At 44.1% G+C, this 12,959-nt stretch overlaps 1 protein-coding gene across 1 annotated transcript in view; it reads left to right on the top strand.

The window, feature by feature from the left end:
- The first annotated feature begins 365 nt into the window (after window positions 1-365).
- The window catches only part of bach2b (BACH transcriptional regulator 2b), a 78,051-nt gene continuing 65,457 nt past the window's right edge, over window positions 366-12,959 (top strand). Inside the window, exon 1 of the mRNA XM_027014079.3 lies at window positions 366-649. The gene's annotated coding sequence lies outside the window, so the exon portion shown is untranslated. The remainder of the gene's footprint in view (window positions 650-12,959) is intronic.

Below are 12,959 nucleotides of genomic sequence, written 5' to 3'. Positions count from 1 at the left end.
GGCCGAAAACATTGTAGTTTTTTGAGCGGCCAGAGAGGTCTTGCTCGATAAATAACCCTCTATGTAATAAGAGGTCCTGGGTGAATTTGCCCAAGAGCATAAAAAGCAGAGAAATAAAATAGCGCTGCTTTAGTGTTAAAACGACTACAATTGCAGCGCTCCGAGTTCAATTTAACCGGTTCATTCTTCGCTCCCCGGGCCGCGCGCCGCGCGTTCCCGCTAGTCACATTCTCCAACAACATTTGCGAACATTTTTTGAGTAGGTGCCTGACCGACGGTTGTGAATGAGGGTAAGATGACGTCAGTCCGCGAATGTCAACAATGTAGCGATTGAGAGTAGGCGTTCCATTCGAGTGTAACAAACAGAGGAGACGGAGCCGCACGCTGCACGGGATCACCACACACACACACACACACACACACACACTGACATTTGTTGAAGAAAACAACATTTTATAATCGCAAACTTCCTTTTTTTGCTCCCAAAGACAAAGCAATATTCGCAGAATTGAATCGCAAACGTGATCTTCCTGCAGAGCCCGGAGGCTTTAGGAGTCTGCAAGGAAGTCATCATGTGAGAAAAATTTATTTGGTAATCGGACAAAAGGGCTGGATTACGAGAAGAAGAAAAAAAAACGAAAGTTTGAAGGTAAGTGGCATTGTTGCTTTTCTGTTTATTTCGATTTGCGTGCTGTGTGTTTCGCGAAATTCCAACGGTAAGGAGATCAGGCGGTTGGGATGGTCATTCTTTCATAAAAGCAGATGCAGTTAAAAACTCGTGCATTTGCATGTATGTCTCTGGGGGTAATGCTAATCTGGGTACTTCGGTGTTTTGAGAGAACGGTCCCCGGCGATGCTTAGCCAAACACTATTCCGAAACTAGACAGCACACCTTTCCGCGACCCGCTTGTGTTTGTGGTGGAGGTAAATGCACTTGCTTTGAGACGGTAAAATAAGCTGCCCACATCCTGTTGTGCTGAGCGTGGATATAACGAGTAAGGCTCCACCGGAGTGTACTGCAAGTAGCTGGGTGCACTGCGATCCTGGAGGAGGAGGGGGGGGGGGCGTCAGGCATGGCCCTTGTTTTCGCTGAGAGAAAAGAAGCTGTCACTCGCTAAGGCCTTGACCGACTGAAGGGGCACACAACAGAGACGAAGCCCCCTGTGGCCCAGATTCCCGCGTCCACTCTATTTAACCATTTTTTAAATATCTTTAAATAGAGCGCATTTATTTTAGAGAGCCTATCATTCGATTACAATGATCTGTTGTTATTGTTGTTGTCGCTCCTTACTTTTTTAAGTTATTACTACTTACTATTTCTACTACTACTATCATTACTACTACAACTAATTCTAAACAGCATTACCTTTTTATATGGACGGAACACAAAATTTGTAGTGGCACTTTGTTTTAACTCAAGCGCAACCCGATAAAAATATACTGCTGGTGCGAAAATGTTCTTACGGTTGTTGTAAAAGGGGAAGCGAGCGGGCTTTGTTCTTCGCTCTATACCACCGAACAGCAGTGATGTAGACCTAAGCCACTGCATTACTGTCCCCTATTAATCCACATAATATCAGCAAAATATTTGCTGTGTAAGGGGCCGCGAGCCTTATTTGGTACAGCAGCCAATGCGCACGGCTCGGTTGCCCGAGGGTGGCATTTAAAGTAGCAGGGACCAATTTTTCTGCGAATCCGTTGGAATGTCGCTTCGTCACGAACAGCGAGAAATGATGCAGGTGTTTCAGATGCTTATCTGGAAACGCATAAATGGTTGCTGGTGATGGAACAAACCCGTGATTAGCCGGAGCTGTTGGAAACGGCGTGAGCTTGCCAGTAAATAAACGAACCAATCAGTCTTCGTCCTGTTTTTGTAGACGGTCTGTCGGTAAATTGAGCACTCACGATGTCACAAATCATCATCTTAGATATAATTTTTCTGTGAGGTGATTCTTCTGGCCGCGATTGACTGCATTCCGTGGTCGTAGCGCGAGATTGCTATGAATAGTTTGGCTTTGTCTTCATCTTGGAGTCAGTACGTGCATTACCCTGTAGTCTTTAATTTTTGAGTCACCATCAAAACACTGAAAAAAAAAAATCTGCTATGTTAATACACTATTCGTGCTTCTGGTCACGATGACGATTTGAACCGACTACTAACCCACCTCGTTAGCGTTTGTCCGAGTAAACCGGGTTTAAAAGCCTCGGTCAGAAGCCATAGGCGACGTGTGCGCTCTACTCGGAGAGGCGATCCGGAACGTGCTGCGCGCGCCTCGTGCTGACATTTCAAACGCGGTGATGCAGCACTTTGCGCTCCGACGTGAGTCGCGCCTTGTGCAGCAGCCTTTGCATTCCTTTGTCTGCGTCGCGTAGTGGAAATGTTCCTGAATCACCGTTACTTCTGCCTGACCGTTGAGCGCGTATAACTCATGAACGCACGCACAAACTGTTGGGATGTAAAGAAACATGAGAACGTCGTGTTGTTGAAATGTGGGCTGCATAGGAGGCGTGCTCATATAGATACATCTGTTATGCTCGTACTTTTACCTTTTATTCGGTTTATTTCATACAGAAATTTCGGCTCGGAATTTGAAGTAAGCTCATACTGTATGTGTTGAAACATGTCTAGTCACCGCATATATCACTAGCTAAACATATTTCTCAGCCTCGGTTATGGCGTAGCCTATAGACACGTATACAATCTCGTGTTGCATACGCGACGTCGTTTTCCATTATTTTACGTGTGCCTATATGTCGCATTACATTTTCCATCACATATGGAGACTTTTTTCCATGATCATTTTTAATGCTCTGGACATTGCAGGCTACGTCTACACATACAGTAGGTTACACGACGCCGAGTTGCGTAGACGGTTTCCACTCGTGACAGTGCATTTAGCACTATATGGCTATCCGAAGAACCCCGAAGGGTTTTTGCTTGTTTTTCGCCTGCCCGTGAGTCTGCGTGCTCTTAGTTCTCCATCATACATTCACCCGACTATTATATAACATAAATTATTATATAAAAAGCAATATGGTGGTTGTTTTTTAATATTTCCTAGAATACATTTATAGCGTTTGCTCTTATTCAGAGCCACTTACATATGATCTGTGGGAATTGAACACACACCCTTACCTTACCAAGGTCCTACCTGCTCTACCAGGTGAGCTACCGAAAGAACGTTTTGTCGAGTCCTCTGCATTTCACCAATACATATCTCAAACCATATATGTTCCCTGAAATATATTTACACACCTATTTAGAAACAACAGCAACGTCTCAATGATGCCATGTCATGTCAAAGAATCGATGTGAATATAAATCTGTCCAGTGTCTGAGCAGTGCTGAGATGTCCAGTGTCCAAGTCAAGGAAACACCTAAATGCTGCATGCTTGTCACAGACAGCTCAGCGTCGCGACATTGGTGTGTTCACACAGAACGCTTTTTGTAAAGAGTGAGATTTTTTTTTTTACACTGCACAGTGCAGCGTTGTTAAGTGTGCCACAGTTTGCCTGTTGGTGCTAAAGGCATTGTTTTGGTTTTTTTTTCTCTCTTGCTTTTCGGCCCTGCTTGTTTGAATAGGCCCACCAGTGAAGCTGCACTTTCCGAACATAAGCCCCGGGTATGAAAACATGTTCCCATAGTCTTCCCACGTCAGCACAAAGGCATGTTTGACTGAGCTCCAGATTTTGACTGTGTGTGTGGGGGGGGGGGGGGGGGGGGAGGTGTGTGCGCGCGCACATATGCACATTAAGTTCTTGAACTTAAGACAGAACTTTTGCTGTTGCGCGCTCATGTTGCATTATGGGTGCCTCCCATGCCCATTGCCATCACCAGTCACCACACACACACACACACACACACACTCTCTCTCACACACACACACACACACACACACACACACACACACACACAATGCAATAAGCCTCCCTGTGTGTTCACCATCATCTGCTGAGATGGTGCACCCTCGCTGCTGCCACTAGTGAGATGTTTACAGTTTGCACTTGTTACAGTTTTACATGGTTGGGTTTGTCTGTGTGGCCTGTTACCCCACTGAGGTCATAAACAGCTCAGCCAGAGAGCGAGAGACAGAGAGAGCGAGAGAGAGAGAGAGAGAGAGAGAGAGAGAGAGAGAGAGAGAGAGAGAGAGAGCGAGAGATGAGTCTGTATGTCTCTTGGTGAGACCCCAGCATGAGGCTTGGGGAGAGTCATTGTGGAGCAGTAGTGTGTGTGTGCGTCTATCGGGGACTTATGTGCATTACTGTCTAAAGATGTGAAAGAATCAGACTGACTTGTACATCTTAAATTTCAGTTAAACACAACTTGCTGAGCTGGAGCTGAAACCAGTGGCAGTGTGTGTGTATGTGTGTGAGCAAGCAGGAAGTAGTCAAGGACCGTGGGGTGTTTTCTATAGGGTTTAAGCACAGTGGTCTGTGCTTAAGTTTCCAATAGCAACTCAGAATGTTATGTATAATTACCACAAATCATGCATATTTGTTTTATTAAAAGTAGCAAGAAGAAGCCAGAATAAAACAGAACTAGTGTTTTAAAGTAGCAGGGTAGAATATATCTAGTATAAACAAAGTTAGTACTTCAGGGTAAATTATAACTAGAATGAACACAGTACTTTAGGGAAACATATACCTAGTATGAACCCAGTAAGAAGTTAGTACACCTTACTTTCTGTTTTATTTTCCAGGATTTTTGTCTCATGATTTTTTGTGCAAGTGTATACATACCAGATTTCTACATTTCACTTTACTTAGACTTTTAATTATTAGTTTGTAAATTTACAAATATACATATATAATGCACTATAAAACCTAAGTCTAGTGGCCATTTGGTGGAAAAAGAGATTTGTTTCTATGGAGGCAGAACAAGGTGTAATTGGGCAGTATTACTGCTTTTGGGCAGGTAATGTACATGTCTTTTGTGTATACACATCTTGGTCAACAAACACTTCCTGATCTACCCATTTCTCAGTGGATTTCCTGTCCTAAGTGTTTCTCATTGGCTAGAGTCTTTACTGAATGCTTTGCCTTTCACGCCTCCTCAGTCCACTGGCTCCATTATAGTCGTTAAGACAGAACTGCCGGACCACTCTTGGTCATTATTTAACTTCTACATTTTTTTACTTTACCAAACTCAAAGCATGAGATTGATGACATTTTCTGAATAAATTCACCACAATCAAACTTTACTTTCAAACCTATAAAAATCTATATCTTGGGTCATAGTGTAAATACTCTAGTTTACTAAATTGCAGGGTACTTTTCAAAAGGCAGAGCCTTTGTACAAAAACAAAATGCATTTATTTAGCATGTACAGTATACAAGAACATTATTATCACAATATGAACTTCTTTGTAATTGTAATAAATCCCACTTTGTAAGAATGCTATTATCCAATTGAAGTGCAGTTTATATCAGTGTTATTTTGATGAGACAACTACCAAAAATACAGTTATTCAGAGTGTTCTATTTTAGAGGTGTGTGTGTGTGTGTGTGTGTGTGTGTGTGTGTGTGTGTGTGTGTGTGGGCTATCTTTGTCAGGTTTGGTCACTAGTTTATTTTGAGAAGGTACTGGTGTTGGTGGTATCTGTGTTTCTCACTTCTGCAGCCTTGAAAATATACTGTTCCAAATGCTCTTTCCATCACACTGCGTGTGTGGTCATTCTCCTCAAGGTGTCCAACAACCACACACTGCACTGTGTGTGTGTGTGTGGGGGGGGGGGGGGGGGGGGGGGGGGGTTGTCCAAAGGTTGCATTTTAAGATCTCACTCCTTTGAGTGTATCCTGTGGGCAGCTCAACCTGCAGCCATCAGCACACTTTCATTCATGTATTTTCTTACACAAACAGATATGCACACACATTCACAGATTTCACATAGTCACTCCTTTACTGACTGACTCAGTCTGGACACCTTGGACTAAAGAAAGACTCCTGTTCCTTCTCCTGCTCCTGTTCCTTCTCCTGCTCCTGTTCCTTCTCCTGCTCCTGTTCCCACTCCTTCTCCTGCTCCTGCTCCCACTCCTTCTCCTGCTCCTGTTCCTTCTCCTGCTCCTGTTCCCACTCCTTCTCCTTCTCCTGCTCTTGCTCCCACTCCTTCTCCTTCTCCTGCTCCTTCTCCTGCTCCTTCTCCTGTTCCTTCTCCTGCTCCTGTTCCCACTCCTTCTCCTTCTCCTTCTCCTGTTCCTTCTCCTGCTCCTGTTCCTTCTCCTGCTCCTGTTCCCACTCCTTCTCCTTCTCCTTCTCCTGCTCCTGTTCTTGCTCCTGTTCTTGCTCCTCCACATGCACCCCTATTCACAGTAATGACAGACACTGTGACCGGAGCCCGGGCCCTGTGCCTGAAGCCCGAATGGCTGAGGGTGCCAGGCTGGGGTGGCACTGGCCCTGCTCTGGCCCTGCTCCAAGCAGGGTGGGGACCGCTCTGCGGCACAAGGCCATACCCTGGGAGGTTCCCTTTACATGTCTGCATTTATTTCTTGCTTGCTTGATCAGATCTGTCATACTGGAGAATCCTGTGGTCAAGTTCCTTCCTCAAGGGTACAACAGTAGTAGCATCAGTTGGACTGTGCACCTGGGTACAGATTGGCAATACTATAGTGAATGTTTCAGGTGCATCTGTAGCTCACCTGGTAGAACAGGTGCTAGTAACAGTAAGGTCATGGGGTTAATTCCCAGAGAGATTGTTCCATGGTGTTGTGCTCTTTACTCTAGAGAGCTGGGTTTTATTTTATTATACTGTACTATATCTTGTGTTATAGTGTAAACACTCAAGTGTACTATATTGTAGCATACAATGTTGTACAGTAGCTAACTGCAAGAATCTGCAAAGGTTGTCACAGGTTGTCAAGACATAAAAGGTCCAAAGGTCTCAGCACAAATGCTGGAACCAAGTACTAGCTGAGCAGGCATGACACTCTTTACTCTTTTCAGAGTATACACACACACACACACACACACACACACACACACACACACACATGCACTTAAAAACACACACAAGCACTTAAAGCAGGAGCAGGAGAGCTGAATATGGGCCAAGCACTGCCTGAGGCTATCCCAGACACACACACACACACACACACACACACACACACACACACGTGCACACACACACACACACACGCACACACACCGCACCCGTCTATCACTGATTGCACATACACAGACAAACATACAAATGCAGAAATAAACACACATGCACTCACACACATTCTCAGGAAATCTTTGGGGGAAGCAGAGGTGTCTCAGGTCTGTGCTGGCACAAATGAGTCATATACAGCTTGGCTTGTCAATACTGAGTTCACACTAAATATAACCTACACATTGCACTGCAAAGACTACTGAAGTGCTCATGCACACACACACAGACACGCACACAAGAAACTAATTGATGCCGTTGCACATTCGGGAGGATGCTTATTAATAAGCCAATTTAATAGTCACAAGTTAAAATGACCCAGTAAAAGTGATGACTGCCCTGTGTGAATTACAGACTGCTGTTTAAACAACACCCACCTGTGTGCTCGGGGCTACTCAGGGGTGATTTATGCAGGTGTCCCCGCCCCCTTTGACTGCATCACAGGGATGCTCTGTTGAGGCTTATCCCAGCCAAACATACCACAGCCATTCAGTCAGTGTCTCCATTCAGACTCAGAGAAATGAGTTCAAGTGTTTGAGCCAATGAAAAAAAAAAACAACACAAAAATACATCTCAAGAAATTCCACATATCCCTGTACCTTTGGCAACTCGTTTCATCATCGGATTCTTCGTTTTGTGGCCAACAATAACTTGAAATTAAGCCGAAATGCACGTAGCGTTGATTTTCTGTGATTCATCCTTGGCTTTTTCTCTGGGTTGAATTACAAAGGTTCTGTGACGTCTGCTTCCAAGCCCCCCTGCACACACATGCACACACATTTAAAACAATCTGCAGATTCCTGGTAAGATGGTGAGGTCATTGCTTTAGAAGAAGAGTGAGAGAGAGAGAATACAATGTCTTAGACATATATGTGAACACCTAGATTTTTGTTTTCTTTGCTGTTTTAAAATGAGTTATAGTGAAACAAAGAAGGAGAATGTTTGACTCCGTGTGCAGGCTGTTGTGCTTGTAGTGTGTGTGTGTGTGTGTGTGTGCATGTGCGTGCGTGTGTGTGTGTGTGTGTGTGTGTGTGTGTGTGTGCATGTGCGTGTGTGTGTGCATGTGCGTGTGTGTGTGTGCGCGCATGTGTGTGTGTGTGTCTGTGTGTGCGTGTGTGTGTGTGTGCATGTGTGTGGGATGTGTGTGTGTGCGTGTGCATGCATGCGTGTGGAGTGTGTGTGTGTGTGCATGTGCGTGCGTGTGTGTGTGTGTGTGTGTGTGCATGTGCGTGTGTGTGTGCATGTGCGTGTGTGTGTGTGCGCGCATGTGTGTGTGTGTGTCTGTGTGTGCGTGTGTGTGTGTGTGCATGTGTGTGGGATGTGTGTGTGTGCGTGTGCATGCATGCGTGTGGCGTGTGTGTGTGTGTGCATGTGCGTGTGTGTGTGTGTGTCTGTGTGTGCGTGTGTGTGTGTGTGCATGTGTGTGGGATGTGTGTGTGTGCGTGTGCATGCATGCGTGTGGCGTGTGTGTGTGTGTGCATGTGCGTGTGTGTGTGCGTGTGTGTGCGTGTGCATGTGTGTGGGATGTGTGTGTGTGCATGCATGCGTGTGGCGTGTGTGTGTGTGTGCGCGTGCGTGTGGCGTGTGCGTGTGTGTGTGTGTGCATGCGTGCGTGTGGCATGTGTGCGTGTGTGCACGCGTGTGTGTGTGTGTGCGTGTGCATGCGTGCGTGTGGAATGTGTGTGTGTGTGCGCGTGCATGTGGCGTGTGTGTGTGTGTGTGTGTGTGTGTGTGTGTGTGTGTGCGTGCGTGCGTGCACACAGGGCTACTCCACAATCTCTCATTGAGGTAACTTGGTCAGAATTCCTGGACTGGTTTATTCATGCTGCTGTGCTCTTTATAAATGCATGATGAACAACTAAACAAAACCTTCCCATTGTATGTAAGTGTATCGTCATCTGTGAAAAACATCTGTGTGTGATGACAGATCAGCCGGATGAATGACTACGGACAAATTTTAAGACCTTGGCAGAGGGCAGAACAAACATATCAGAGCTGTTTAAAGGATGTTAAAGGAAGTATAAGGAGCTTAAACTTCTGAGTTTTAACGCTCCTCTGGGTTTGTTCCATGAACATCTACTATAGGTTGGCTTATTCTATTACGCACAAGAACAGTACTAAATAATTGCATCAAAACTCGAAGTTTATGTTATCGTTAACAACTATGGAAACGATGAGTTTAATCATCAGGTTATATCATATGACAGTTTTATTCCTGATAGTTAAAATGGTGATTAAAAGAGATTCCCATTTCCATCTAACCTCTTTGTCAAATTAAGCTGTGAAAGTGATTCAGTGTTACTCTATATTTTAGTTTTATAATCCGTGTTTAATACATTTACAAGCTTTATAATGACTGAATTCAATTATCATAACGATTCTCAGTGCAGGTGTCAGATCATTGTTCTCTGAGGCATTTGATCTCTGGCAGTTTTAGCAGTTTTGGGTAAACTAGTGATTTCTGAGGCAGCTGGGGGGGGGGTGTTTAAACAAAAACAAGCGTATAGTGTGGTTTTTGCTCATTTTGCAGCTGGAGGTGTAGGTGTTTGCCTACGCGGGGGGGGGTTGCGGGTGTGTGTTTGTGAACATGTCTGTTTGTGTGCGTGTGGGTGGGTGGGTGTTTGTGTGTGCACACGCGCACACGTGTGTGTGTGTGTGTGTGTGTGTGTGTGTGCACGCATCCTGTGGGACTTGCACAGGTGGTGGTGGGGGGAGGGGTAAAGGGCGGGGCATGGAGGCACTTTGACCACTTCCTGATTCTGAAGTACAGTAAGTCGCTTGGCTTCCCTTGTACCTCACTGCTACTGGCTCATCTGACACGCTGCGGGTGGCTGAATCTTATCCTCCGGTACACTTGTCACTGAAATACAACAAGCAGGGGGTTTACATACATGACTTTGAGAGGATAACAATGTTTAAAACATTTTATTTTCTTCTTGTCAATCATGGTTGGTAGTTATTGGTTACTTTTTTTGTCAAATAACTGATGGGGAAATAATACAAAAATAAATCCATGAGGTTGAGGGAAACATTGTTTCGTTTTGAAGTTTGTGCAGTGGAAAACATTAAACATGGTATCTCTGAGTCTTCAGACAGAGCACTGTTTGACATATGGAATATGTCTTTGCCTGAGGAAAGTGGTTTAAATGTGTGTGTGTGTGTGTGTGTGTGTGTGTGTGTGTGTGTGTGTGTGTGTGTGTGTGTGTGTGTGTGCGTGTGTGTGTGTGTGTGTGCGTGTGCGTGTGTGAAACGCCAAGTCCTCAACCTGAGAATGGAATGCTCTGTGAACCTCAGACCTCAGCATTCTAGAACATTCTGTGTTCACACAGCACTTGCAGGTCCGTCGTGGTCAAAGTCGGCCGAGGTATCCTCCGACCTCCTGGCTGGACTGATAGCAGGGTTATTTATCTGGCAGGAAAGAACGTCCACCCATAGTCAGGCAAAGGCAGATTTATGTACCTCCCAAGGCGAGGCAGAGTCAGTCTCTCTGAGCCGAGGTTGCTGTGGGAGCACAGAGAGCAGGGAACGCAGACACCCCTGCTTGCCTGCTGGACGCAGGCTGCTGCCTGAAACATGCTCCTGGTCCTCCTGCTCCAGTGTCAGACTGTGTGGTACAATCTTATTTCATGGTGGGGAAAGTTTTCAAAGGAGTTTGTTGATAAGTCACTGAATGAAGGGAGGAGTTTTAGACTGAAAAAAAAACTGAAGCTGCAATTAAGTATGCAAATAATAAAATATGTGCATTAGAACATTCATACATGTAAAAAATTGTTCAAATTAACTAATACCATTTTCATGTTAAATAAACAGTAACATTTTGAGTTAATTGAACTTCATACACACACACACACACACACACACACACACACACACAGATTGTTATTAACTTAATATTTGCATATATTGTAATATTTAACATTAGACACATTTTTAAGGTTCAAACATTTTTTTACAATGCCTAAACATTCTAATTTCGAGGCTTTGTACTACTTTTATTTTCTTTCCTGTTGTGTTGTCTTTTGTAATGAAGAGAATTCTGCAGATTCTTTTAAAATTGAACTTTAAAAAGACTCTACATTCTTCAGTCTTTTTAAAATGTTTTACATCAAAAAATATAATTGGGGGTTAAAGCATTAATCTCTGGTTACTAATAAAAGTATGAGTTTACTGATTATTTAAGACAGATTTTTAAAATGTAATGTAATTTTTCTGTCTCTATTGTCATACGCACACCTGTCAGTAATAGCTATTTATTCCATACATGTTCAGTATCTACATGGCAGTCATATCATATGTTCAGTAGGATTCAGTAGGAAGTGTTTCTACTGCAGGTATTCTTCTGGGAGTTGGATGATATGCAACAGGAATTAGCTGTATTTGTGTTGCTGCATGAAAGGTCGTAGATAACAAGCAGGTTCTGTTTGTCAGCTAATATTGATGCAGGTCCGCTAGTGGCACTTGCAATATAGCAGTCCTTTCCACTTCTGTTGAAGTTACCCCAAGGCAAATAGCGCTCATTGTCAGGGCCAGGAATTATAACCTCTCATACACTTTTTTTCTGTGTGTGTGTGTGTGTGTGTGTGTATGTGTGTGTGTGTGTGTGTGTGTGTGTGTCCATAATGCCAAATTATCTGCTTGCGGTGGAACTGTGCCTTCAGTTTACAGGAAATGCAGCTAGATTGGTTAGGTGTGTGGAATGACAAAGATATTCCAAACCTTTCCTAAATGCATCACTACGAAGTCCAGATAACACTCAGAGAAGGACAGATAACACTCTAGGAAGTCCAGATAAGGGCTCTAAGGACTGGGTTTTCAAATTTAGATGAACTTTAAAATGAGGGGTTTTTTTCAGGTTTTTGTGAAACATGGCACTGATATTAGTTTCATTCTGTACAGCAGTGAGAAGGTGAGAGTGTTCCTACCAGCCTGTTTGACAGGTCACAGAGTTGCCCTTTGCATTTTGGACTTTCATCTTGTCTCAACTGACTCAGCTCATCAACTAATTATCACATGGATGGGTTTTAGCAAATGTGAAAATGTGTAGGTAGCATGTGCAGTACAGGGTCACTCCAGAACCAGCATTCAGAAATTCAGCGAATTTCATTATGACGTATAGGAATAAAAGAGGCTTAGAATTACCCATCTAAACCGTGATCTTTGTAGACTTTCATCTGCGTGAAGAATGCTCCATTTACGAGCAAGAACATACCTGATTACAGCAGGAGAGGAAGTATGAAGTATGAGGGGGGGTTGAGGAGGTGCTTACTCCAAACTGCAGATTGGAGGCATGTCTTCCCGGCAGAGGAGGTGTATGCGTCCACCGTCACCCCCCCACGTCCCTCTGGGTATGGGTACTGTAGAAAGAACTGTGCTTAGCATGACTCACACACTCACACACACACACACACACACACAGGGTGAGGTGCGTCTTAGCACGTGCTTGTCCAAGGAACTGCAAGTCAGGGTACCAGGCCGATCTGGTCACTCACTGGACCCTAGAACAGTGAGTGAATTTTCATTATTGCTTTCAGCTCTTTATTCATAATGTTTCTGAACTTCACAACTTATTCGTTACTTTACTCATGACTGCTCTCACCTGTGCTTTGCTGACATAACACGCTTTCTTTAAAGTTAGTAGCGACTGGGTTTTTTTTTTTTTGGTGGTGGTGTTGTGAATGGCCCGTCTAAATGTCCAAGTAAGCTGTTCCAGGTTTAGTTTTTCTGTTTTACCTCTTAATTAGAGTCATTGTTTGGGGCCTGGTTTCAGCGGTCTTACAGTAAGATGTTGAGAGGTGTGTGAGACAGCTTGAC

This window comes from Electrophorus electricus, chromosome 2 (assembly GCF_041902795.1).
Source record: "Electrophorus electricus isolate QZ-2024a chromosome 2, ASM4190279v1, whole genome shotgun sequence".
NCBI classification, from domain to species: domain Eukaryota; kingdom Metazoa; phylum Chordata; class Actinopteri; order Gymnotiformes; family Gymnotidae; genus Electrophorus; species Electrophorus electricus.
This window is presented reverse-complemented; position numbering and strand designations above follow the sequence as displayed.